Source organism: Cololabis saira, unplaced genomic scaffold (genome assembly GCF_033807715.1).
Source record: "Cololabis saira isolate AMF1-May2022 unplaced genomic scaffold, fColSai1.1 scf026, whole genome shotgun sequence".
Taxonomy (NCBI): domain Eukaryota; kingdom Metazoa; phylum Chordata; class Actinopteri; order Beloniformes; family Belonidae; genus Cololabis; species Cololabis saira.
In genome coordinates, this window is record NW_026906190.1 from 389,442 (window position 1) to 415,350 (window position 25,909).

Here is a 25,909-nt window from a genome sequence, read left to right on the forward strand (position 1 = left end):
AGGAGCTTCCACCACCAGACCCCAACAACAACTCAACAACCTCAACAACCCGGCTCACCTGGAGCCACCCAGAGACCCGGCTCACCGTCCGAACCAGGGGACCCGCTTTTAAGAGCCCTACCCCCCTCCCCCCCACTGTGTGGCGGAGTCATATCCTGGTTATACAGCAGAGTGGCGCAGCGGAAGCGTGCTGGGCCCATAACCCAGAGGTCGATGGATCGAAACCATCCTCTGCTACTTAAGAGATCCTCTCATACATGAGATGTGAGAGATTAACTGAAATCTATCCAGAGCTTTTTGGAAACAAGAAAGTGGATGTATGATCTATGAACATACTGCACTGACTGTTGATGAAAATGCATTTAATCAAAATGAGGATGAAAATATGTCTCAACCTAATAAAGTAAAACCAACCATTTTAAAATAAAGTAAAACCAACCATTTTAAAATAAAGACTCTAAATTGTCTATTTCTGAAGATTCACACACACACACACACACACACACACACACACACACACACACATACACATAGCTGACAGGTTGTTGTGGCCGAGTGGTTAAGGCGATGGACTAGAAATCCATTGGGGATTCCCCGCGCAGGTTCGAATCCCGCCAACAACGAGTAATGTTTGAATGTGCAAGACGACAGCCTAATTTGCAGTTATTAATCATATCCAGTACTGTCTTTCAAAAGTAATCAGTTGGCTTCCCTTGTGGTACATTTTGTATTTTCTACCCAGCATGGTAATACCGATGGATGATTTTTAATTTTACCGCACCAGGACAACTTATATGAAATCACACATTTATTTCTAACATGAATGATTTGAAGATAGGATTTTTTTTTCGTTACGCCCGCCATTTTCAAAGCATGCAAGTTTCTGTAGTGTAGTGGTTATGAAGTTTGCCTAACACGCGAAAGGTCCCCTGTTCGAAACTGGGGGCAAACATGTATTACTGCAATAATATTATTTGGACTTGTAAAACCCCTCTAATCCTCTTCTTGGTGCTCGGCACAGGAAGGTCTACCATCTCTTTCTCGCATTCGGTCTTATGCAGAAATGAATTTCGTTGCAGTTCCACAACTGATTAAAAGCCAGTCATTCCCCATTTACCTAATCTTTCAAATGTCCAACTTTACAGGAAAAAAAGAAACATATTACAGAGATTTTTTACAGGATCTTTTCGTCATGCCCGCCTTTTTCAAAACATGTAAGTCACTAGCTCCACCACCAAACCCCAGCAGCATTAACACCAGACCCCACTAGCTCCACCACCAGACCCCAGGAGCTTCCAACACCAGACCCCACTAGCTCCACCACCATACCCCAGCAGCATCACCACCAGACCCCAGGAGCTTCCACCACCAGACCCCAGGAGCTTCCACCACCAGACCTCAGGAGCTTCCACCACCAGACCCCAGGAGCTTCCACCAGACCCCAGCAGCATCACCACCAGACCCCACTAGCTCCACCACCAGACCCCAGCAGCATTACCACCAGACCCCATCCACCACCAGACCCTACTAGCTCCACCACCAGACCCCAGCAGCATTACCACCAGACCCCATCCACCACAAGACCCCACTAGCTCCACCACCAGACCCCAGCAGCATCACCACCAGACCCCATCCACCACCAGACCCTACTAGCTCCACCACCAGACCCCAGGAGCTTCCAACACCAGACCCCACTAGCTCCACCACCAGACCCCAGCAGCTTCCACCACCAGACCCCAGGAGCTTCCACCACCAGACCCCAGGAGCTTCCACCACCAGACCCCAGGAGCTTCCACCACCAGACCCCAGGAGCTTCCACCACCAGACCTCAGGAGCTTCCACCACCAGACCCCAGGAGCTTCCACCACCAGACCCCAGGAGCTTCCACCACCAGACCCCAGCAGCATCAGCACCAGACCCCAGCAGCATCACCACCAGACCCCAGGAGCTTCCACCACCAGACCTCAGGAGCTTCCACCACCAGACCCCAGGAGCTTCCACCACCAGACCCCAGCAGCATCAGCACCAGACCCCAGCAGCATCACCACCAGAACCCAGGAGCTTCCACCACCACACCCCAGGAGCTTCCATCACCAGACCCCAGGAGCTTCCACCACCAGACCCCTCTAGCTGCACCACCAGACCCCAGCAGCATCACCACCACACCTCAGGAGCTTCCACCACCAAACCCTAACAACAACTCAACAACCTCAAAAACCCGGCTCACCTGGAGCCACCCAAAGACCCGGCTCACCGTCCGAACCCGGGGACCCGCTTTTAAGCCCCCCACCGACCAGCCACTGGAGTGAAAGAGCCAGCCCTTGGGCCTGGAGGACCAGGGCCCTGGTACCATAAACACCCAGACGCTCCTAGCACCATGGACAGCACTCTGTCAGATGCTCAAGCGCATATTGTTTTTTACTCATGTTCTGGTTTCAGGACCACAATAAAAACACAATAAAAGCTGAACAGGGTTCCATGGTGTAATGGTTAGCACTCTGGACTTTGACCCCAGGAGCTTCCACCACCAGACACCACTAGCTCCACCACCAGACGACAGCAGCATCACCACCACACCTCAGGAGCTTCCACCACCAGACACCACTAGCTCCACCACCAGACCCCAGCAGCATCACCACCAGACCCCAGGAGCATCACCACCAGACCCCAGGAGCTTCCACCACCAGACCCCAGGAATTTCCATCACCAGACCCAAGGAGCTTCCATCACCTGACCCCAGGAGCTTCCATCACCAGACCCCAGGAGCTTCCACCACCAGACCCCACTAGCTGCACCACCAGACCCCAGCAGCATCACCACCACACCTCAGGAGCTTCCACCACCAGACCCCAACAACAACTCAACAACCTCAACAACCCGGCTCACCTGGAGCCACCCAGAGACCCGGCTCACCGTCCGAACCAGGGGACCCGCTTTTAAGAGCCCTACCCCCCTCCCCCCCACTGTGTGGCGGAGTCACATCCTGGTTATACAGCAGAGTGGCGCAGCGGAAGCGTGCTGGGCCCATAACCCAGAGGTCGATGGATCGAAACCATCCTCTGCTACTTAAAAGATCCTCTCATACATGAGATGTGAGAGATTAACTGAAATCTATCCAGAGCTTTTTGGAAACAAGAAAGTGGATGTATGATCTATGAACATACTGCACTGACTGTTGATGAAAATGCATTTAATCAAAATGAGGATGAAAATATGTCTCAACCTAATAAAGTAAAACCAACCATTTTAAAATAAAGTAAAACCAACCATTTTAAAATAAAGACTCTAAATTGTCTATTTCTGAAGATTCACACACACACACACACACACACACACACACACACATACACACAGCTGACAGGTTGTTGTGGCCGAGTGGTTAAGGCGATGGACTAGAAATCCATTGGGGATTCCCCGCGCAGGTTCGAATCCCGCCAACAACGAGTAATGTTTGAATGTGCAAGACGACAGCCTAATTTGCAGTTATTAATCATATCCAGTACTGTCTTTCAAAAGTAATCAGTTGGCTTCCCTTGTGGTACATTTTGTATTTTCTACCCAGCATGGTAATACTGATGGATGATTTTTAATTTTACCGCACCAGGACAACTTATATGAAATCACACATTTATTTCTAACATGAATGATTTGAAGATAGGATTTTTTTTTCGTTACGCCCGCCATTTTCAAAGCATGCAAGTTTCTGTAGTGTAGCGGTTATCAAGTTTGCCTAACACGCGAAAGGTCCCCTGTTCGAAACTGGGGGCAAACATGTATTACTGCAATAATATTATTTGGACTTGTAAAATCCCTCTAATCCTCTTCTTGGTGCTCGGCACAGGAAGGTCGACCATCTCTTTCTCGCATTGGGTCTAATGCAGAAATGAATTTCGTTGCAGTTCCACAACTGATTAAAAGCCAGTCATTCCCCATTTACCTAATCTTTCAAATGTCCAACTTTACAGGAAAAAAAGGAACATATTACAGAGATTTTTTACAGGATCTTTTCGTCATGCCCGCCTTTTTCAAAACATGTAAGTCACTAGCTCCACCACCAAACCCCAGCAGCATTAACACCAGACCCCACTAGCTCCACCACCAGACCCCAGGAGCTTCCAACACCAGACCCCACTAGCTCCACCACCATACCCCAGCAGCATCACCACCAGACCCCAGGAGCTTCCACCACCAGACCCCAGGAGCTTCCACCACCAGACCTCAGGAGCTTCCACCACCAGACCCCAGGAGCTTCCACCACCAGACCTCAGGAGCTTCCACCACCAGACCCCAGGAGCTTCCACCAGACCCCAGCAGCATCACCACCAGACCCCAGGAGCTTCCACCACCAGACCCCAGGAGCTTCCACCACCAGACCCCAGGAACTTCCACCACCAGACCTCAGGAGCTTCCACCACCAGACCCCAGGAGCTTCCACCAGACCCCAGCAGCATCACCACCAGACCCCACTAGCTCCACCACCAGACCCCAGCAGCATTACCACCAGACCCCATCCACCACCAGACCCTACTAGCTCCACCACCAGACCCCAGCAGCATTACCACCAGACCCCATCCACCACAAGACCCCACTAGCTCCACCACCAGACCCCAGCAGCATCACCACCAGACCCCATCCACCACCAGACCCTACTAGCTCCACCACCAGACCCCAGGAGCTTCCAACACCAGACCCCACTAGCTCCACCACCAGATCCCAGCAGCATCAGCACCAGACCCCAGGAGCTTCCACCACCAGACCCCAGGAGCTTCCACCACCAGACCCCAGGAGCTTCCACCACCAGACCCCAGGAGCTTCCACCACCAGACCTCAGGAGCTTCCACCACCAGACCCCAGGAGCTTCCACCACCAGACCCCAGCAGCATCAGCACCAGACCCCAGCAGCATCACCACCAGAACCCAGGAGCTTCCACCACCACACCCCAGGAGCTTCCATCACCAGACCCCAGGAGCTTCCACCACCAGACCCCTCTAGCTGCACCACCAGACCCCAGCAGCATCCCCACCACACCTCAGGAGCTTCCACCACCAAACCCTAACAACAACTCAACAACCTCAAAAACCCGGCTCACCTGGAGCCACCCAAAGACCCGGCTCACCGTCCGAACCCGGGGACCCGCTTTTAAGCCCCCCACCGACCGGCCACTGGAGTGAAAGAGCCAGCCCTTGGGCCTGGAGGACCAGGGCCCTGGTACCATAAACACCTAGACGCTCCTAGCACCATGGACAGCACTCTGTCAGATGCTCAAGCGCATATTGTTTTTTACTCATGTTCTGGTTTCAGGACCACAATAAAAACACAATAAAAGCTGAACAGGGTTCCATGGTGTAATGGTTAGCACTCTGGACTTTGACCCCAGGAGCTTCCACCACCAGACACCACTAGCTCCACCACCAGACGACAGCAGCATCACCACCACACCTCAGGAGCTTCCACCACCAGACCCCAGGAATTTCCATCACCAGACCCAAGGAGCTTCCATCACCTGACCCCAGGAGCTTCCATCACCAGACCCCAGGAGCTTCCACCACCAGACCCCACTAGCTGCACCACCAGACCCCAGCAGCATCACCACCACACCTCAGGAGCTTCCACCACCAGACCCCAACAACAACTCAACAACCTCAACAACCCGGCTCACCTGGAGCCACCCAGAGACCCGGCTCACCGTCCGAACCAGGGGACCCGCTTTTAAGTCCCCTACCCCCCTCCCCCCCACTGTGTGGCGGAGTCACATCCTGGTTATACAGCAGTGTGGCGCAGCGGAAGCGTGCTGGGCCCATAACCCAGAGGTCGATGGATCGAAACCATCCTCTGCTACTTAAGAGATCCTCTCATACATGAGATGTGAGAGATTAACTGAAATCTATCCAGACCTTTTTGGAAACAAGAAAGTGGATGTATGATCTATGAACATACTGCACTGACTGTTGATGAAAATGCATTTAATCAAAATGAGGATGAAAATATGTCTCAACCTAATAAAGTAAAACCAACCATTTTAAAATAAAGACTCTAAATTGTCTATTTCTGAAGATTCACACACACACACACACACACACACACACACACACATACACACACACACATACACACAGCTGACAGGTTGTTGTGGCCGAGTGGTTAAGGCGATGGACTAGAAATCCATTGGGGATTCCCCGCGCAGGGTCGAATCCTGCCAACAACGAGTAATGTTTGAATGTGCAAGACGACTGCCTAATTTGCAGTTTTTAATCATATCCAGTACTGTCTTTCAAAAGTAATCAGTTGGCTTCCCTTGTGGTACATTTTGTATTTTCTACCCAGCATGGTAATACCGATGGATGATTTTTAATTTTACCGCACCAGGACAACTTATATGAAATCACACATTTATTTCTAACATGAATGATTTGAAGATAGGATTTTTTTTTCGTTACGCCCGCCATTTTCAAAGCATGCAAGTTTCCGTAGTGTAGTGGTTATCACGTTCGCCTAACACGCGAAAGGTCCCCTGTTCGAAACTGGGCGGAAACATGTATTACTGCAATAATATTATTTGGACTTGGAAAACCCCTCTAATCCTCTTCTTGGTGCTCGGCACAGGAAGGTCGACCATCTCTTTCTCGCATTGGGTCTTATGCAGAAATGAATTTCGTTGCAGTTCCACAACTGATTAAAAGCCAGTCATTCCTCATTTACCTAATCTTTCAAATGTCCAACTTTACAGGAAAAAAAGAAACATATTACATAGATTTTTTACAGGATCTTTTCGTCATGCCCGCCTTTTTCAAAACATGTAAGTCACTAGCTCCACCACCAAACCCCAGCAGCATTAACACCAGACCCCATTAGCTCCACCACCAGACCCCAGGAGCTTCCAACACCAGACCCCACTAGCTCCACCACCATACCCCAGCAGCATCACCACCAGACCCCAGGAGCTTCCACCACCAGACCCCAGGAGCTTCCACCACCAGACCTCAGGAGCTTCCACCACCAGACCCCAGGAGCTTCCACCAGACCCCAGCAGCATCACCACCAGACCCCACTAGCTCCACCACCAGACCCCAGCAGCATTACCACCAGACCCCATCCACCACCAGACCCTACTAGCTCCACCACCAGACCCCAGCAGCATTACCACCAGACCCCATCCACCACAAGACCCCACTAGCTCCACCACCAGACCCCAGCAGCATCACCACCAGACCCCATCCACCACCAGACCCTACTAGCTCCACCACCAGACCCCAGGAGCTTCCAACACCAGACCCCACTAGCTCCACCACCGGACCCCAGCAGCATCAGCACCAGACCCCAGGAGCTTCCACCACCAGACCCCAGGAGCTTCCACCACCAGACCCCAGGAGCTTCCACCACCAGACCCCAGGAGCTTCCACCAACAGACCCCAGGAGCTTCCACCACCAGACCTCAGGAGCTTCCACCACCAGACCCCAGGAGCTTCCACCACCAGACCCCAGCAGCATCAGCACCAGACCCCAGCAGCATCACCACCAGAACCCAGGAGCTTCCACCACCACACCCCAGGAGCTTCCATCACCAGACCCCAGGAGCTTCCACCACCAGACCCCTCTAGCTGCACCACCAGACCCCAGCAGCATCACCACCACACCTCAGGAGCTTCCACCACCAAACCCTAACAACAACTCAACAACCTCAAAAACCCGGCTCACCTGGAGCCACCCAAAGACCCGGCTCACCGTCCGAACCCGGGGACCCGCTTTTAAGCCCCCCACCGACCGGCCACTGGAGTGAAAGAGCCAGCCCTTGGGCCTGGAGGACCAGGGCCCTGGTACCATAAACACCCAGACGCTCCTAGCACCATGGACAGCACTCTGTCAGATGCTCAAGCGCATATTGTTTTTTACTCATGTTCTGGTTTCAGGACCACAATAAAAACAGAATAAAAGCTGAACAGGGTTCCATGGTGTAATGGTTAGCACTCTGGACTTTGACCCCAGGAGCTTCCACCACCAGACACCACTAGCTCCACCACCAGACGACAGCAGCATCACCACCACACCTCAGGAGCTTCCACCACCAGACACCACTAGCTCCACCACCAGACCCCAGCAGCATCACCACCAGACCCCAGCAGCATCACCACCAGACCCCAGGAGCTTCCACCACCAGACCCCAGGAATTTCCATCACCAGACCCAAGGAGCTTCCATCACCTGACCCCAGGAGCTTCCATCACCTGACCCCAGGAGCTTCCACCACCAGACCCCACTAGCTGCACCACCAGACCCCAGCAGCATCACCACCACACCTCAGGAGCTTCCACCACCAGACCCCAACAACAACTCAACAACCTCAACAACCCGGCTCACCTGGAGCCACCCAGAGACCCGGCTCACCGTCCGAACCAGGGGACCCGCTTTTAAGTACCCTACCCCCCTCCCCCCCACTGTGTGGCGGAGTCACATCCTGGTTATACAGCAGAGTGGCGCAGCGGAAGCGTGCTGGGCCCATAACCCAGAGGTCGATGGATCGAAACCATCCTCTGCTACTTAAGAGATCCTCTCATACATGAGATGTGAGAGATTAACTGAAATCTATCCAGAGCTTTTTGGAAACAAGAAAGTGGATGTATGATCTATGAACATACTGCACTGACTGTTGATGAAAATGCATTTAATCAAAATGAGGATGAAAATATGTCTCAACCTAATAAAGTAAAACCAACCATTTTAAAATAAAGTAAAACCAACCATTTTAAAATAAAGACTCTAAATTGTCTATTTCTGAAGATTCACACACACACACACACACACACACACACATACACACAGCTGACAGGTTGTTGTGGCCGAGTGGTTAAGGCGATGGACTAGAAATCCATTGGGGATTCCCCGCGCAGGTTCGAATCCTGCCAACAACGAGTAATGTTTGAATGTGCAAGACGACAGCCTAATTTGCAGTTATTAAGCATATCCAGTACTGTCTTTCAAAAGTAATCAGTTGGCTTCCCTTGTGGTACATTTTGTATTTTCTACCCAGCATGGTAATACCGATGGATGATTTTTAATTTTACCGCACCAGGACAACTTATATGAAATCACACATTTATTTCTAACATGAATGATTTGAAGATAGGATTTTTTTTTCGTTACGCCCGCCATTTTCAAAGCATGCAAGTTTCTGTAGTGTAGTGGTTATCAAGTTTGCCTAACACGCGAAAGGTCCCCTGTTCGAAACTGGGGGCAAACATGTATTACTGCAATAATATTATTTGGACTTGTAAAACCCCTCTAATCCTCTTCTTGGTGCTCGGCACAGGAAGGTCGACCATCTCTTTCTCGCATTGGGTCTTATGCAGAAATGAATTTCGTTGCAGTTCCACAATATCATTTTATTTATTTCAAACCAACAAAACCACAACTCTTGTACTACAAAACAAGAACAGAAAGTTACAGGACACCATTGAACAGAACAAACAACAATACCAACAACAGACACTATAACAAAACAAAAACAAACACTGTTTGAAAAGGGGATGGCAGAAGCAAAGCTTATTCATTTCCATCCCCCGCCAACACACATATAACAAAGACAACCATAACACAAAGTTACTCCCTTAAACCCTCTTCCCCTCAATCATTTCATTTCTTTACATCAGTTTCTCTCTTCTTCCCTTTTATACAATTCAAAGACTGCTTTTCTGTACTTGCTTTTAAATTGACTGACACTTTGACTAAGTTTAATTTCATCTTCAAGGCTGTTCCACAGAATAACCCCTCCAACAGAAACACACATACTCTTAAGAGTTGATCTTACACTTTGTTGTTGTAATTTAAGTTTTCCTCTTAAGTCATACCTTTTACCACCTTCCCTGTCATAAAATAATTTTTGAATTAAACTTGGCAGAAGATAGTTTTTAGCTTTGTACATGATTAATGCAGTTTTCAATTTGACCAAATCAAAAAATTTTAACGCAGAGGCCTTAAGAAAAAGTAAATTAGTGTGATCATTGAACCTGACATTGAAAACTGTTCGTATGGCTCTTTTTTGTAATATATATAGAGGCAACAGGTTGGTTTTATATGCATTACCCCAGACTTCCACACAGTAACTCAAATATGGCAAAACAAAAGAATAATATAAAATAAGTAGAGACTGTTGGTTAAGTATGAACCTAGATCGCCTCATAACACCCACACTCTTTGCAATCTTGGAACATACATAGCCAATGTGAGTTTTCCAGCAGATTTTTTTATCAATTATCACGCCAAGAAATGTGATATGATTCACTCTTTCGATACTTAAATTATCTATTATTATTTGCACTGGAATGTCAACTTTACGTCTGCCAAATAAAATTAGTTTTGTTTTTTCTAGATTAAGTGACAATTTGTTATAATCAAACCAGTCTTTCAATTTATTCATTTCCTGCATGATTTCTTGTAAAAGCTGCTGCAAGCCCTCACCAGAACAAATCATGTTGGTATCATCGGCGAAAAGTACAAATTTCATAACTTTTGAAACTTTACAGATGTCATTTATGTACAAAATAAAGAGTAAAGGCCCCAATATTGACCCTTGAGGCACACCACAAGTGATATTTCTTTCTGAGGAAATATGATTGCCGATTTGGACAGACTGTTTCCTGTTACCTAGATAGCTTCTCAGCCAGTTCAAAACAGTCCCCCTAGTGCCATATCTCTCCATCTTTTTTAACAAAATATCATGATCTATGGTGTCAAAAGCTTTTTTCAAATCAATAAAAACTCCAATGGTGAACCTCCCTTTGTCTAAATGTGTGGTTATTTCTTCTATTAAATCAATAAGTGCATGTGAAGTAGATCTGTTTTTTCTGAACCCATACTGACTATCCGATAACAAATTATGCTTCTCTACAAAGCTATTTAATCTGGCAGCAAATAGCTTCTCCAGTAACTTGGAGAATTGCGGCAATAGGGAGACTGGTCTGTAGTTTGTAAATAGATGGCTGTCCCCAGATTTAAACAATGGTATTACTTTCGCAGTTTTCATTGAATTTGGGAATTTTCCTGACTGGAAGGACAGATTACAGATGTGCGTGAAAGGTTTTAAAATTCCATCTATGACCTTTTTCACTATTGCCATGTCAATCCCATGAAGATCTGTTGATGTTTTATTGCTACAGCTCCTAATGATTTCCATAATTTCATTTTCATCAACAGGATTAAGGAACATTGAACCTGGATTTCGATCTATTAGGTAGTCTAGTTTTTCATTTTCCATTGGAACCCTTTCGATAATCCTTTGTGCCAACTCCGGTCCAATCCCAACAAAGAATTTATTAAAACCATCCACCACATCGTCCATGTTCCTAATAGTCTTGTCTTTATCTACAAAATAATCTGGATAGTTCTCCTCCTTTGATCCGTTTCTAATAATTGTATTGAGCACCTTCCATAAACCCTTGATATTGCTTTTATTATTTTCAAGTAATGTAGTATAGTAATCCTTTTTACAATTCCTAATGATATTAATTAATTTATTTTTATATATTTTATATTTGGCTTCAGCATCTTTAGTTCTAACTTTGATGAATTTTCTATATAGAAGATTTTTCTTTTTGCAAGCATTTATTAGTCCTTTTGTTAACCATGGATTTACATACTTTTGTTTCTTGACATATTTTTTAATCGGACAATTTCTGTCATACAATTTTTTTAAAGTTTCAAGAAATAAGTCATACGCTTTATCACAGTCATTTTCTTGATATATTAATTCCCAGTTTTGAGTAATTAGGTCAGTTTTCAATGCATTGATTGATTCTTCTGTTTTAACTCTTATATATTTGCATCTGTCTAGGTTCTTTACCCATCTATACTTGATATCATACACTACAAAAACTGGAAGGTGATCACTAGTATCGTTAAGTAATAGTCCACTCACAGTATTGTTATCCAAAATGTTAGTGAAGATGTTATCTATTAAGGTAGCACTGTGTGACGTTATTCTGCTTGGTCTGGTGATTTTTGGGAACAAACACATGCTAAACATTACATCAACAAATTCCTCTGTTGGTTTATGCTTCTTAGCATTTAAAAGGTCAATATTAAAATCCCCACATATGAACAAATCCTTTTGGTTAATTACAGAAAACATTTTCTCCATCCACTCTTTGAATAGATCAATATTTGAACCCGGGGCCCTATAGATACAGCTTATAATAATATTCTTTCTTCTTTTCAATTGAATTTCAACTGTTACACATTCAAATACCTCATCCACAGCCAGTGACATGTTTTCTATGATTTTACAGTCAAAGTTTTTGTTAATATAGAGTGCGACACCCCCTCCTTTTTTGTGTTGTCTGTTTGTGTAAAACATTTCGTAACCACACATATTGAATTCTGTACCTTTTTCAGTATTTAACCAGGTCTCAGACATGGCAATTACATTAAATGGTGAATCAAAATGCTCTAAGTATTCTTTAATGGAACTATAATTTGTATACAGACTTCTGCTGTTAAAATGGATAAATGAAATTTTGTTTTCAGTATTAATCATTCTATTAAATTTCATATCCGTATAGTACTTACAATCATTACTTATATTCGCAAAAAAGTTATTATCAGGATCAATTTCATTCACCATACTTTGCTGTTTATAATCCGTGTAAATGAAAGTTTCCAGTTCCAAACTATCACAATCAACACTTGTGGACGTTTCCCCATCTACCTCATCATCAGATGAAGCTGAGTGGTCACAATCAACGCCAGACATGGACAACAAATTCCAGAAGTAGATCAACAGGGAAGTAGTCAGTGATATTGGGTGAGGAGCAAGAGCAACACATTGGACAGACAGACAGACAAACAAAACACACAGATACACACATAGACACATAAACACTCACACACAACCACATAAAGACGAGAGGCAGGATAGCTGAGCTATCTACCGCAGACTCAGATTGCTGCCTAACTAATAGGTGAAAGAAAAAATTGCAAATAAGAGGGCACTTTTATACTATAAAATAAATTAAAAAAAGGACCCTTTTTTTTTTCTTTTCTCTCCCTTTTTTTTTAAACAGAACAAAAACATTTATGCTGCATCTGAATGCACACATGCATCAGCATACCTCTATGAGCATGCTCACACACAAAAACCAGCTAACTGAGCTAACCCCCCCCCCCCCCCCCAACTCAAATTGTAGCCTATTGCATTTAATGTTCTATTATGTTATTATATTACTCCCTCATAACTTTACAATGGTGGCTCCGCCCCTGTCCAGTAACGTTCAAGCACCCTTAGTTTCACAGTCTTTGCAACAGTTTTAACTTTGCGTGCTTTGAGTGCTTCTTTCTTTACGGAGTTTTCAGTGTCTGTTTACGGCAAACACATAGTCGAGCCCATATATGTCTATGGTCGAGCCATATCTGACTCGGGTTACCCCAAATGACAGTCTAAAAAGTCAATAATAGTCTGGGAGAGAGCGGGGAGAGAGAGCGAGAGAGAGAAAGAAAAAGAGAGAAGGAAAGAACTAAAAGTAGAGAGAAAAAATAAAAAAAGAAGTCATCCCTCAAGCGGAATAAGTTGCGAAGCTGGCAACTTCAGGACATGGCAACGCTACTCACAACTTCATCCAGGGGAGGAGGATGACGAGGACGGGGAGGAAAGATGATGGAAGAAGGACTCAGCCTCTTTAGGAGAACTGAAGAATTTTGGCTTTCCCTCCACCATCACTCTCAACTTGGCAGGATACATCAGAGAGTACTTCATGTCCGCGGCACGGAGAGACTTTTTGACAGCGTCAAACTGCCGCCGTTTCTTCACTAACCCAGCGCTGAAATCAGGATACACATGGATACGCGCACCCATATGGATGAGCTCACCTTTCATCCTGGCCAGCCGTAAAATCTTCACTTTGTCCTGGAACTGCAGAAACTTGACCAGGATGGGTCGGGGAGGAGCGGAGCTGGTGTTGGAGCTGAAGGTGGGAGTGCGATGGGCTCTTTCAATGACCGGTGCCGCTGAAAAGTTGTCTTTTCCCAGAAGTTGAAGAATCAGCTGGCTCATGAAGGCGATCACGTCTCCCCCTTCTTTATGCTCTGGAATACCGATGAACCGCAGGTTGGACGACCGGCTTCTGTTCTCGGCTTCCTGGGCTTTATCCCTCAGGTAGATGTTCTCTTTTTCCAGCACTTGCACTCGTTTTGTCAAATCACTGAGGTTGTCTTCATTAGCGCTCACACGCTGTTGGACCTCCGATATTTGTTCACACATTGTTGATAATGATCCCTGAATGTTGATCAGACCAGTTTGGATGGTCTCAATTTTACTGTCAAAATGAGCCGTCATATCAACTTTGACTTGTTGAATGGCTTGCCAGATTGAATAGAGGTCGACCTTCTCCGCCATGCCGCTGTACAAACAATTCCCTCACTACAGGAGACCAGGTAACTCCACAGTAGGGCTTAACAATGGCTAAAACGACAGTAAACAAATCTAGTCGATAACCTTATATCTGTGCACTTTGGTGAGGGTTTTAAAGAGGTTTAAGCAGCCCAAATTAATGCAGCAATCTGGAGTCTGCAACAGACGCTCACTCAGATGTGGCCATCTTGATGGCAACTGATTAAAAGCCAGTCATTCCCCATTTACCTAATCTTTCAAATGTCCAACTTTACAGGAAAAAAAGAAACATATTACAGAGATTTTTTACAGGATCTTTTCGTCATGCCCGCCTTTTTCAAAACATGTAAGTCACTAGCTCCACCACCAAACCCCAGCAGCATTAACACCAGACCCCACTAGCTCCACCACCAGACCCCAGGAGCTTCCAACACCAGACCCCACTAGCTCCACCACCATACCCCAGCAGCATCACCACCAGACCCCAGGAGCTTCCACCACCAGACCCCAGGAGCTTCCACCACCAGACCTCAGGAGCTTCCACCACCAGACCCCAGGAGCTTCCACCAGACCCCAGCAGCATCACCACCAGACCCCACTAGCTCCACCACCAGACCCCAGCAGCATTACCACCAGACCCCATCCACCACCAGACCCTACTAGCTCCACCACCAGACCCCAGCAGCATTACCACCAGACCCCATCCACCACAAGACCCCACTAGCTCCACCACCAGACCCCAGCAGCATCACCACCAGACCCCATCCACCACCAGACCCTACTAGCTCCACCACCAGACCCCAGCAGCATCACCACCAGACCCCATCCACCACCAGACCCTACTAGCTCCACCACCAGACCCCAGGAGCTTCCAACACCAGACCCCACTAGCTCCACCACCAGACCCCAGCAGCATCAGCACCAGACCCCAGGAGCTTCCACCACCAGACCCCAGGAGCTTCCACCACCAGACCCCAGGAGCTTCCACCACCAGACCCCAGGAGCTTCCACCACCAGACCTCAGGAGCTTCCACCACCAGACCCCAGGAGCTTCCACCACCAGACCCCAGCAGCATCAGCACCAGACCCCAGCAGCATCACCACCAGAACCCAGGAGCTTCCACCACCACACCCCAGGAGCTTCCATCACCAGACCCCAGGAGCTTCCACCACCAGACCCCTCTAGCTGCACCACCAGACCCCAGCAGCATCCCCACCACACCTCAGGAGCTTCCACCACCAAACCCTAACAACAACTCAACAACCTCAAAAACCCGGCTCACCTGGAGCCACCCAAAGACCCGGCTCACCGTCCGAACCCGGGGACACGCTTTTAAGCCCCCCACCGACCGGCCACTGAAGTGAAAGAGCCAGCCCTTGGGCCTGGAGGACCAGGGCCCTGGTACCATAAACACCCAGACGCTCCTAGCACCATGGACAGCACTCTGTCAGATGCTCAAGCGCATATTGTTTTTTACTCATGTTGTGGTTTCAGGACCACAATAAAAACACAATAAAAGCTGAACAGGGTTCCATGGTGTAATGGTTAGCACTCTGGACTTTGACCCCAGGAGCTTCCACCACCAGACACCACTAGCTCCACCACCAGACGACAGCAGCATCACCACCACACCTCAGGAGCTTCCACCACCAGACACCACTAGCTCCACCACCAGACCCCAGCAGCATCACCACCAGACCCCAGCAGCATCACCACCAGACCCCAGGAGCTTCCACCACCAGACCCCAGGAATTTCCATCACCAGACCCAAGGAGCTTCCATCACCTGACCCCAGGAGCTTCCATCACCAGACCCCAGGAGCTTCCACCACCAGACCCCACTAGCTGCACCACCAGACCCCAGCAGCATCACCACCACACCTGAGGAGCTTCCACCACCAGACCCCAACAACAACTCAACAACCTCAACAACCCGGCTCACCTGGAGCCACCCAGAGACCCGGCTCACCGTCCGAACCAGGGGACCTGCTTTTAAGTCCCCTACCCCCCTCCCCCCCACTGTGCGGCGGAGTCACATCCTGGTTATACAGCAGAGTGGCGCAGCGGAAGCGTGCTGGGCCCATAACCCAGAGGTCGATGGATCGAAACCATCCTCTGCTACTTAAGAGATCCTCTCATACATGAGATGTGAGAGATTAACTGAAATCTATCCAGAGCTTTTTGGAAACAAGAAAGTGGATGTATGATCTATGAACATACTGCACTGACTGTTGATGAAAATGCATTTAATCAAAATGAGGATGAAAATATGTCTCAACCTAATAAAGTAAAACCAACCATTTTAAAATAAAGTAAAACCAACCATTTTAAAATAAAGACTCTAAATTTTCTATTTCTGAAGATTCACACACACACACACACACACACACACACACACACACACACACACACACACACACACACACACACACACACACACACACACACACACACACACACACACACACACACACACACACACACACACACATACACACAGCTGACAGGTTGTTGTGGCCGAGTGGTTAAGGCGATGGACTAGAAATCCATTGGGGATTCCCCGCGCAGGTTCGAATCCAGCCAACAGCGAGTAATGTTTGAATGTGCAAGACGACAGCCTAATTTGCAGTTATTAATCATATCCAGTACTGTCTTTCAAAAGTAATCAGTTGGCTTCCCTTGTGGTACATTTTGTATTTTCTACCCAGCATGGTAATACCGATGGATGATTTTTAATTTTACCGCACCAGGACAACTTATATAAAATCACACATTTATTTCTAACATGAATGATTTGAAGATAGGATTTTTTTTTCGCTACGCCCGCCATTTTCAAAGCATGCTAGTTTCCGTAGTGTAGTGGTTATCACGTTCGTCTAACACGCGAAAGGTCCCCTGTTCGAAACTGGGCGGAAACATGTATTACTGCAATAATATAATTTGGACTTGGAAAACCCCTCTAAACCTCTTCTTGGTGCTCGGCACAGGAAGGTCGACCATCTCTTTCTCGCATTGGGTCTTATGCAGAAATGAATTTCGTTGCAGTTCCACAACTGATTAAAAGCCAGTCATTCCCCATTTACCTAATCTTTCAAATGTCCAACTTTACAGGAAAAAAAGAAACATATTACAGAGATTTTTTACAGGATCTTTTCGTCATGCCCGCCTTTTTCAAAACATGTAAGTCACTAGCTCCACCACCAAACCCCAGCAGCATTGACACCAGACCCCACTAGCTCCACCACCAGACCCCAGGAGCTTCCAACACCAGACCCCACTAGCTCCACCACCAGACCCCAGGAGCTTCCACCACCAGACCCCAGGAGCTTCCACCACCAGACCCCAGGAGCTTCCACCACCAGACCTCAGGAGCTTCCACCACCAGACCCCAGGAGCTTCCACCAGACCCCACTAGCTCCACCACCAGACCCCAGGAGCTTCCACCACCAGACCCCAGGAGCTTCCACCACCAGACCTCAGGAGCTTCCACCACCAGACCCCAGGAGCTTCCACCAGACCCCAGCAGCATCACCACCAGACCCCACTAGCTCCACCACCAGACCCTAGCAGCATTACCACCAGACCCCATCCACCACCAGACCCTACTAGCTCCACCACCAGACCCCAGCAGCATTACCACCACACCCCAACCACCACAAGACCCCACTAGCTCCACCACCAGACCCCAGCAGCATCACCACCAGACCCCATCCACCACCAGACCCTACTAGCTCCACCACCAGACCCCAGGAGCTTCCAACACCAGACCCCACTAGCTCCACCACCAGACCCCAGCAGCATCAGCACCAGACCCCAGGAGCTTCCACCACCAGACCCCAGGAGCTTCCACCACCAGACCCCAGGAGCTTCCACCACCAGACCCCAGGAGCTTCCACCACCAGACCTCAGGAGCTTCCACCACCAGACCCCAGGAGCTTCCACCACCAGACCCCAGCAGCATCAGCACCAGACCCCAGCAGCATCACCACCAGAACCCAGGAGCTTCCACCACCACACCCCAGGAGCTTCCATCACCAGACCCCAGGAGCTTCCACCACCAGACCCCTCTAGCTGCACCACCAGACCCCAGCAGCATCACCACCACACCTCAGGAGCTTCCACCACCAAACCCTAACAACAACTCAACAACATCAAAAACCCGGCTCACCTGGAGCCACCCAAAGACCCGGCTCACCGTCCGAACCCGGGGACCCGCTTTTAAGCCCCCCACCGACCGGCCACTGGAGTGAAAGAGCCAGCCCTTGGGCCTGGAGTACCAGGGCCCTGATACCATAAACACCCAGACGCTCCTAGCACCATGGACAGCACTCTGTCAGATGCTCAAGCGCATATTGTTTTTTACTCATGTTCTGGTTTCAGGACCACAATAAAAACACAATAAAAGCTGAACAGGGTTCCATGGTGTAATGGTTAGCACTCTGGACTTTAACCCCAGGAGCTTCCACCACCAGACACCACTAGCTCCACCACCAGACGACAGCAGCATCACCACCACACCTCAGGAGCTTCCACCACCAGACACCACTAGCTCCACCACCAGACCCCAGCAGCATCACCACCAGACCCCAGCAGCATCACCACCACACCTCAGGAGCTTCCACCACCAGACCCCAACAACAACTCAACAACCTCAACAACCCGGCTCACCTGGAGCCACCCAGAGACCCGGCTCACCGTCCGAACCAGGGGACCCGCTTTTAAGTCCCCTCACCCCCCTCCCCCCCACTGTGTGGCGGAGTCACATCCTGGTTATACAGCAGAGTGGCGCAGCGGAAGCGTGCTGGGCCCATAACCCAGAGGTCGATGGATCGAAACCATCCTCTGCTACTTAAGAGATTCTCTCATACATGAGATGTGAGAGATTAACTGAAATCTATCCAGAGCTTTTTGGAAACAAGAAAGTGGATGTATGATCTATGAACATACTGCACTGACTGTTGATGAAAATGCATTTAATCAAAATGAGGATGAAAATATGTCTAAACCTAATAAAGTAAAGCCAACCATTTTAAAATAAAGTAAAACCAACCGTTTTAAAATAAAGTAAAACCAACCATTTTAAAATAAAGACTCTAAATTGTCTATTTCTGAAGATTCACACACACACACACACACACACACACACACACACACACACACACACACACACACACACACACACACACACACACACACACACACACACACACACACACACACACACACACACACACACATACACACAGCTGACAGGTTGTTGTGGCCGAGTGGTTAAGGCGATGGACTAGAAATCCATTGGGGATTCCCCGCGCAGGTTCGAATCCAGCCAACAGCGAGTAATGTTTGAATGTGCAAGACGACAGCCTAATTTGCAGTTATTAATCATATCCAGTACTGTCTTTCAAAAGTAATCAGTTGGCTTCCCTTGTGGTACATTTTGTATTTTCTACCCAGCATGGTAATACCGATGGATGATTTTTAATTTTACCGCACCAGGACAACTTATATAAAATCACACATTTATTTCTAACATGAATGATTTGAAGATAGGATTTTTTTTTCGCTACGCCCGCCATTTTCAAAGCATGCTAGTTTCCGTAGTGTAGTGGTTATCACGTTCGTCTAACACGCGAAAGGTCCCCTGTTCGAAACTGGGCGGAAACATGTATTACTGCAATAATATAATTTGGACTTGGAAAACCCCTCTAAACCTCTTCTTGGTGCTCGGCACAGGAAGGTCGACCATCTCTTTCTCGCATTGGGTCTTATGCAGAAATGAATTTCGTTGCAGTTCCACAACTGATTAAAAGCCAGTCATTCCCCATTTACCTAATCTTTCAAATGTCCAACTTTACAGGAAAAAAAGAAACATATTACAGAGATTTTTTACAGGATCTTTTCGTCATGCCCGCCTTTTTCAAAACATGTAAGTCACTAGCTCCACCACCAAACCCCAGCAGCATTGACACCAGACCCCACTAGCTCCACCACCAGACCCCAGGAGCTTCCAACACCAGACCCCACTAGCTCCACCACCAGACCCCAGGAGCTTCCACCACCAGACCCCAGGAGCTTCCACCACCAGACCCCAGGAGCTTCCACCACCAGACCTCAGGAGCTTCCACCACCAGACCCCAGGAGCTTCCACCAGACCCCACTAGCTCCACCACCAGACCCCAGGAGCTTCCACCACCAGACCCCAGGAGCTTCCACCACCAGACCTCAGGAGCTTCCACCACCAGACCCCAGGAGCTTCCACCAGACCCCAGCAGCATCACCACCAGACCCCACTAGCTCCACCACCAGACCCTAGCAGCATTACCACCAGACCCCATCCACCACCAGACCCTACTAGCTCCACCACCAGACCCCAGCAGCATTACCACCACACCCCAACCACCACAAGACCCCACTAGCTCCACCACCAGACCCCAGCAGCATCACCACCAGACCCCATCCACCACCAGACCCTACTAGCTCCACCACCAGACCCCAGGAGCTTCCAACACCAGACCCCACTAGCTCCACCACCAGACCCCAGCAGCATCAGCACCAGACCCCAGGAGCTTCCACCACCAGACCCCAGGAGCTTCCACCACCAGACCCCAGGAGCTTCCACCACCAGACCCCAGGAGCTTCCACCACCAGACCTCAGGAGCTTCCACCACCAGACCCCAGGAGCTTCCACCACCAGACCCCAGCAGCATCAGCACCAGACCCCAGCAGCATCACCACCAGAACCCAGGAGCTTCCACCACCACACCCCAGGAGCTTCCATCACCAGACCCCAGGAGCTTCCACCACCAGACCCCTCTAGCTGCACCACCAGACCCCAGCAGCATCACCACCACACCTCAGGAGCTTCCACCACCAAACCCTAACAACAACTCAACAACATCAAAAACCCGGCTCACCTGGAGCCACCCAAAGACCCGGCTCACCGTCCGAACCCGGGGACCCGCTTTTAAGCCCCCCACCGACCGGCCACTGGAGTGAAAGAGCCAGCCCTTGGGCCTGGAGTACCAGGGCCCTGATACCATAAACACCCAGACGCTCCTAGCACCATGGACAGCACTCTGTCAGATGCTCAAGCGCATATTGTTTTTTACTCATGTTCTGGTTTCAGGACCACAATAAAAACACAATAAAAGCTGAACAGGGTTCCATGGTGTAATGGTTAGCACTCTGGACTTTAACCCCAGGAGCTTCCACCACCAGACACCACTAGCTCCACCACCAGACGACAGCAGCATCACCACCACACCTCAGGAGCTTCCACCACCAGACACCACTAGCTCCACCACCAGACCCCAGCAGCATCACCACCAGACCCCAGCAGCATCACCACCACACCTCAGGAGCTTCCACCACCAGACCCCAACAACAACTCAACAACCTCAACAACCCGGCTCACCTGGAGCCACCCAGAGACCCGGCTCACCGTCCGAACCAGGGGACCCGCTTTTAAGTCCCCTCACCCCCCTCCCCCCCACTGTGTGGCGGAGTCACATCCTGGTTATACAGCAGAGTGGCGCAGCGGAAGCGTGCTGGGCCCATAACCCAGAGGTCGATGGATCGAAACCATCCTCTGCTACTTAAGAGATTCTCTCATACATGAGATGTGAGAGATTAACTGAAATCTATCCAGAGCTTTTTGGAAACAAGAAAGTGGATGTATGATCTATGAACATACTGCACTGACTGTTGATGAAAATGCATTTAATCAAAATGAGGATGAAAATATGTCTAAACCTAATAAAGTAAAGCCAACCATTTTAAAATAAAGTAAAACCAACCGTTTTAAAATAAAGTAAAACCAACCATTTTAAAATAAAGACTCTAAATTGTCTATTTCTGAAGATTCACACACACACACACACACACACACACACACACACACACACACACACACACACACACACACACACACACACACACACACACACACACACACACACACACACACACACACACACACACACACACACACACACACACACACACACACAGCTGACAGGTTGTTGTGGCCGAGTGGTTAAGGCGATGGACTAGAAATCCATTGGGGATTCCCCGCGCAGGTTCGAATCCTGCCAACAACGAGTAATGTTTGAATGTGCAAGACGACTGCCTAATTTGCAGTTATTAATCATATCCAGAACTGTCTTTCAAAAGTAATCAGTTGGCTTCCCTTGTGGTACATTTTGTATTTTCTACCCAGCATGGTAATACCGATGGATGATTTTTAATTTTACCGCACCAGGACAACTTATATGAAATCACACATTTATTTCTAACATGAATGATTTGAAGATAGGATTTTTTTTTCGTTACGCCCGCCATTTTCAAAGCATGCAAGTTTCCGTAGTGTAGTGGTTATCACGTTCGCCTAACACGCGAAAGGTCCCCTGTTCGAAACTGGGCGGAAACATGTATTACTGCAATAATATTATTTGGACTTGGAAAACCCCTCTAATCCTCTTCTTGGTGCTCGGCACAGGAAGGTCGACCATCTCTTTCTCGCATTGGGTCTTATGCAGAAATGAATTTCGTTGCAGTTCCACAACTGATTAAAAGCCAGTCATTCCCCATTTACCTAATCTTTCAAATGTCCAACTTTACAGGAAAAAAAGAAACATATTACAGAGATTTTTTACAGGATCTTTTCGTCATGCCCGCCTTTTCAAAACATGTAAGTCACTAGCTCCACCACCAAACCCCAGCAGCATTAACACCAGACCCCACTAGCTCCACCATCAGACCCCAGGAGCTTCCAACACCAGACCCCACTAGCTCCACCACCAGACCCCAGGAGCTTCCACCACCAGACCCCAGGAGCTTCCACCAGACCCCAGCAGCATCACCACCAGACCCCACTAGCTCCACCACCAGACCCCAGCAGCATTACCACCAGACCCCATCCACCACCAGACCCTACTAGCTCCACCACCAGACCCCAGCAGCATTACCACCAGACCCCATCCACCACAAGACCCCACTAGCTCCACCACCAGACCCCAGCAGCATCACCACCAGACCCCATCCACCACCAGACCCTACTAGCTCCACCACCAGACCCGAGGAGCTTCCAACACCAGACCCCACTAGCTCCACCACCAGAAGCAGCATCAGCACCAGACCCCAGGAGCTTCCACCACCAGACCCCAGGAGCTTCCACCACCAGACCCCAGGAGCTTCCACCACCAGACCCCAGGAGCTTCCACCACCAGACCTCAGGAGCTTCCACCACCAGACCCCAGCAGCATCACCACCAGAACCCAGGAACTTCCACCACCACACCCCAGGAGCTTCCATCACCAGACCCCAGGAGCTTCCACCACCAGACCCCTCTAGCTGCACCACCAGACCCCAGCAGCATCACCACCACACCTCAGGAGCTTCCACCACCAAACCCTAACAACAACTCAACAACCTCAAAAACCCGGCTCACCTGGAGCCACCCAAAGACCCGGCTCACCGTCCGAACCCGGGGACCCGCTTTTAAGCCCCCCACCGACCGGCCACTGGAGTGAAAGAGCCAGCCCTTGGGCCTGGAGGACCAGGGCCCTGGTACCATAAACACCCAGACGCTCCTAGCACCATGGACAGCACTCTGTCAGATGCTCAAGCGCATATTGTTTTTTACTCATGTTCTGGTTTCAGGACCACAATAAAAACACAATAAAAGCTGAACAGGGTTCCATGGTGTAATGGTTAGCACTCTGGACTTTGACCCCAGGAGCTTCCACCACCAGACACCACTAGCTCCACCACCAGACGACAGCAGCATCACCACCACAACTCAGGAGCTTCCACCACCAGACACCACTAGCTCCACCACCAGACCCCAGCAGCATCACCACCAGACCCCAGCAGCATCACCACCAGACCCCAGGAGCTTCCACCACCAGACCCCAGGAATTTCCATCACCAGACCCAAGGAGCTTCCATCACCTGACCCCAGGAGCTTCCATCACCAGACCCCAGGAGCTTCCACCACCAGACCCCACTAGCTGCACCACCAGACCCCAGCAGCATCACCACCACACCTCAGGAGCTTCCACCACCAGACCCCAACAACAACTCAACAACCTCAACAACCCGGCTCACCTGGAGCCACCCAGAGACCCGGCTCACCGTCCGAACCAGGGGACCCGCTTTTAAGTCCCCTACCCCCCTCCCCCCCACTGTGTGGCGGAGTCACATCCTGGTTATACAGCAGAGTGGCGCAGCGGAAGCGTGCTGGGCCCATAACCCAGAGGTCGATGGATGGAAACCATCCTCTGCTACTTAAGAGATTCTCTCATACATGAGATGTGAGAGATTAACTGAAATCTATCCAGAGCTTTTTGGAAACAAGAAAGTGGATGTATGATCTATGAACATACTGCACTGACTGTTGATGAAAATGCATTTAATCAAAATAGGGATGAAAATATGTCTAAACCTAATAAAGTAAAACCAACCATTTCAAAATAAAGTAAAACCAACCATTTTAAAATAAAGACTCTAAATTGTCTATTTCTGAAGATTCAAACACACACACACACACACACACACACACACACACACACACAGCTGACAGGTTGTTGTGGCCGAGTGGTTAAGGCGATGTACTAGAAATCCATTGGGGATTCCCCGCGCAGGTTCGAATCCTGCCAACAACGAGTAATGTTTGAATGTGCAAGACGACTGCCTAATTTGCAGTTATTAATCATATCCAGTACTGTGTTGTGCGACTCGGGTAGCTTGGCTGATCAAGGCTATTAATGAATATTATTAATAAAGTTGACTATTTATCAAATCATATTATCAAAATTATAATTCTCGGGGCACCACCACCGGGCCTTACTCCGATGGAATTCGATAACTAAAACAGCAGAAAATCAGTCTCGTATGATTTTTGAATTATCCTGCAGAACAGCAAATCTTACAGAATAACAGTGAAGGCGTGATATCCGAACACTGGGCTCTGCTTAAACAAATCAACCTGTGACCAAATCTTGCATGAAATAACACAACCACTCATTAAGAATCAATCAGAATTTATTTACATACGGGTATCAAAAGGGATGTAAATAAATACCAGAATAAATCTGATGGCACACGACATTATTATAAAACCATTAACTAACAAGAAAAACAACAATCAATAAAATGAAACATAAACGTTAAATGCATGGAATAAAAAAAACAATCAATAATAATAATAAAGATGATAAAGAACATCTACAGTTCAAACGGGGCTCCTGTGGTCTTTTAAAGATGGACGCGCCCTCTGGGCCACGTGCAATCGGACCGGATGGCGAACGCAGCATTTAAAACGTGCCTACGGCAGAAAACAACGACTACCAAATAATCAAACATGATAATGATAACAATGATGATGTAATCTCAGCACTGAACACAGATTTAGCTCTGTAACACTCTTAAGTTACTGATAACCCAGGTCACACAATCTCACACACAGTTCTGAACACTCTTAAATCCTACTGATCACTGCTACGCGGGCTCACGTCTCCTCTGGGATCCGGAATC

At 48.5% G+C, this 25,909-nt stretch overlaps 8 non-coding genes across 8 annotated transcripts; all 8 read left to right on the forward strand.

Annotated features, from left to right (window-relative positions):
- The first annotated feature begins 541 nt into the window (after positions 1-541).
- On the forward strand, positions 542-623 carry trnas-aga (transfer RNA serine (anticodon AGA)). The gene has a single exon. It is a non-coding gene; the product is annotated as a tRNA-Ser (tRNA).
- Positions 624-3,361: 2,738 nt separating this feature from the next.
- trnas-aga (transfer RNA serine (anticodon AGA)) lies at positions 3,362-3,443 on the forward strand. Its single transcript has one exon. It is a non-coding gene; the product is annotated as a tRNA-Ser (tRNA).
- A 3,019-nt stretch (positions 3,444-6,462) lies between these two features.
- Positions 6,463-6,535, forward strand: trnav-aac (transfer RNA valine (anticodon AAC)). The gene has a single exon. It is a non-coding gene; the product is annotated as a tRNA-Val (tRNA).
- A 2,289-nt stretch (positions 6,536-8,824) lies between these two features.
- trnas-aga (transfer RNA serine (anticodon AGA)) lies at positions 8,825-8,906 on the forward strand. The gene has a single exon. It is a non-coding gene; the product is annotated as a tRNA-Ser (tRNA).
- An 8,313-nt stretch (positions 8,907-17,219) lies between these two features.
- On the forward strand, positions 17,220-17,292 carry trnav-aac (transfer RNA valine (anticodon AAC)). The gene has a single exon. It is a non-coding gene; the product is annotated as a tRNA-Val (tRNA).
- A 2,673-nt stretch (positions 17,293-19,965) lies between these two features.
- Positions 19,966-20,038, forward strand: trnav-aac (transfer RNA valine (anticodon AAC)). Its single transcript has one exon. It is a non-coding gene; the product is annotated as a tRNA-Val (tRNA).
- Positions 20,039-22,391: 2,353 nt separating this feature from the next.
- On the forward strand, positions 22,392-22,473 carry trnas-aga (transfer RNA serine (anticodon AGA)). Its single transcript has one exon. It is a non-coding gene; the product is annotated as a tRNA-Ser (tRNA).
- Positions 22,474-22,729: 256 nt separating this feature from the next.
- On the forward strand, positions 22,730-22,802 carry trnav-aac (transfer RNA valine (anticodon AAC)). The gene has a single exon. It is a non-coding gene; the product is annotated as a tRNA-Val (tRNA).
- Positions 22,803-25,909: the final 3,107 nt, after the last annotated feature.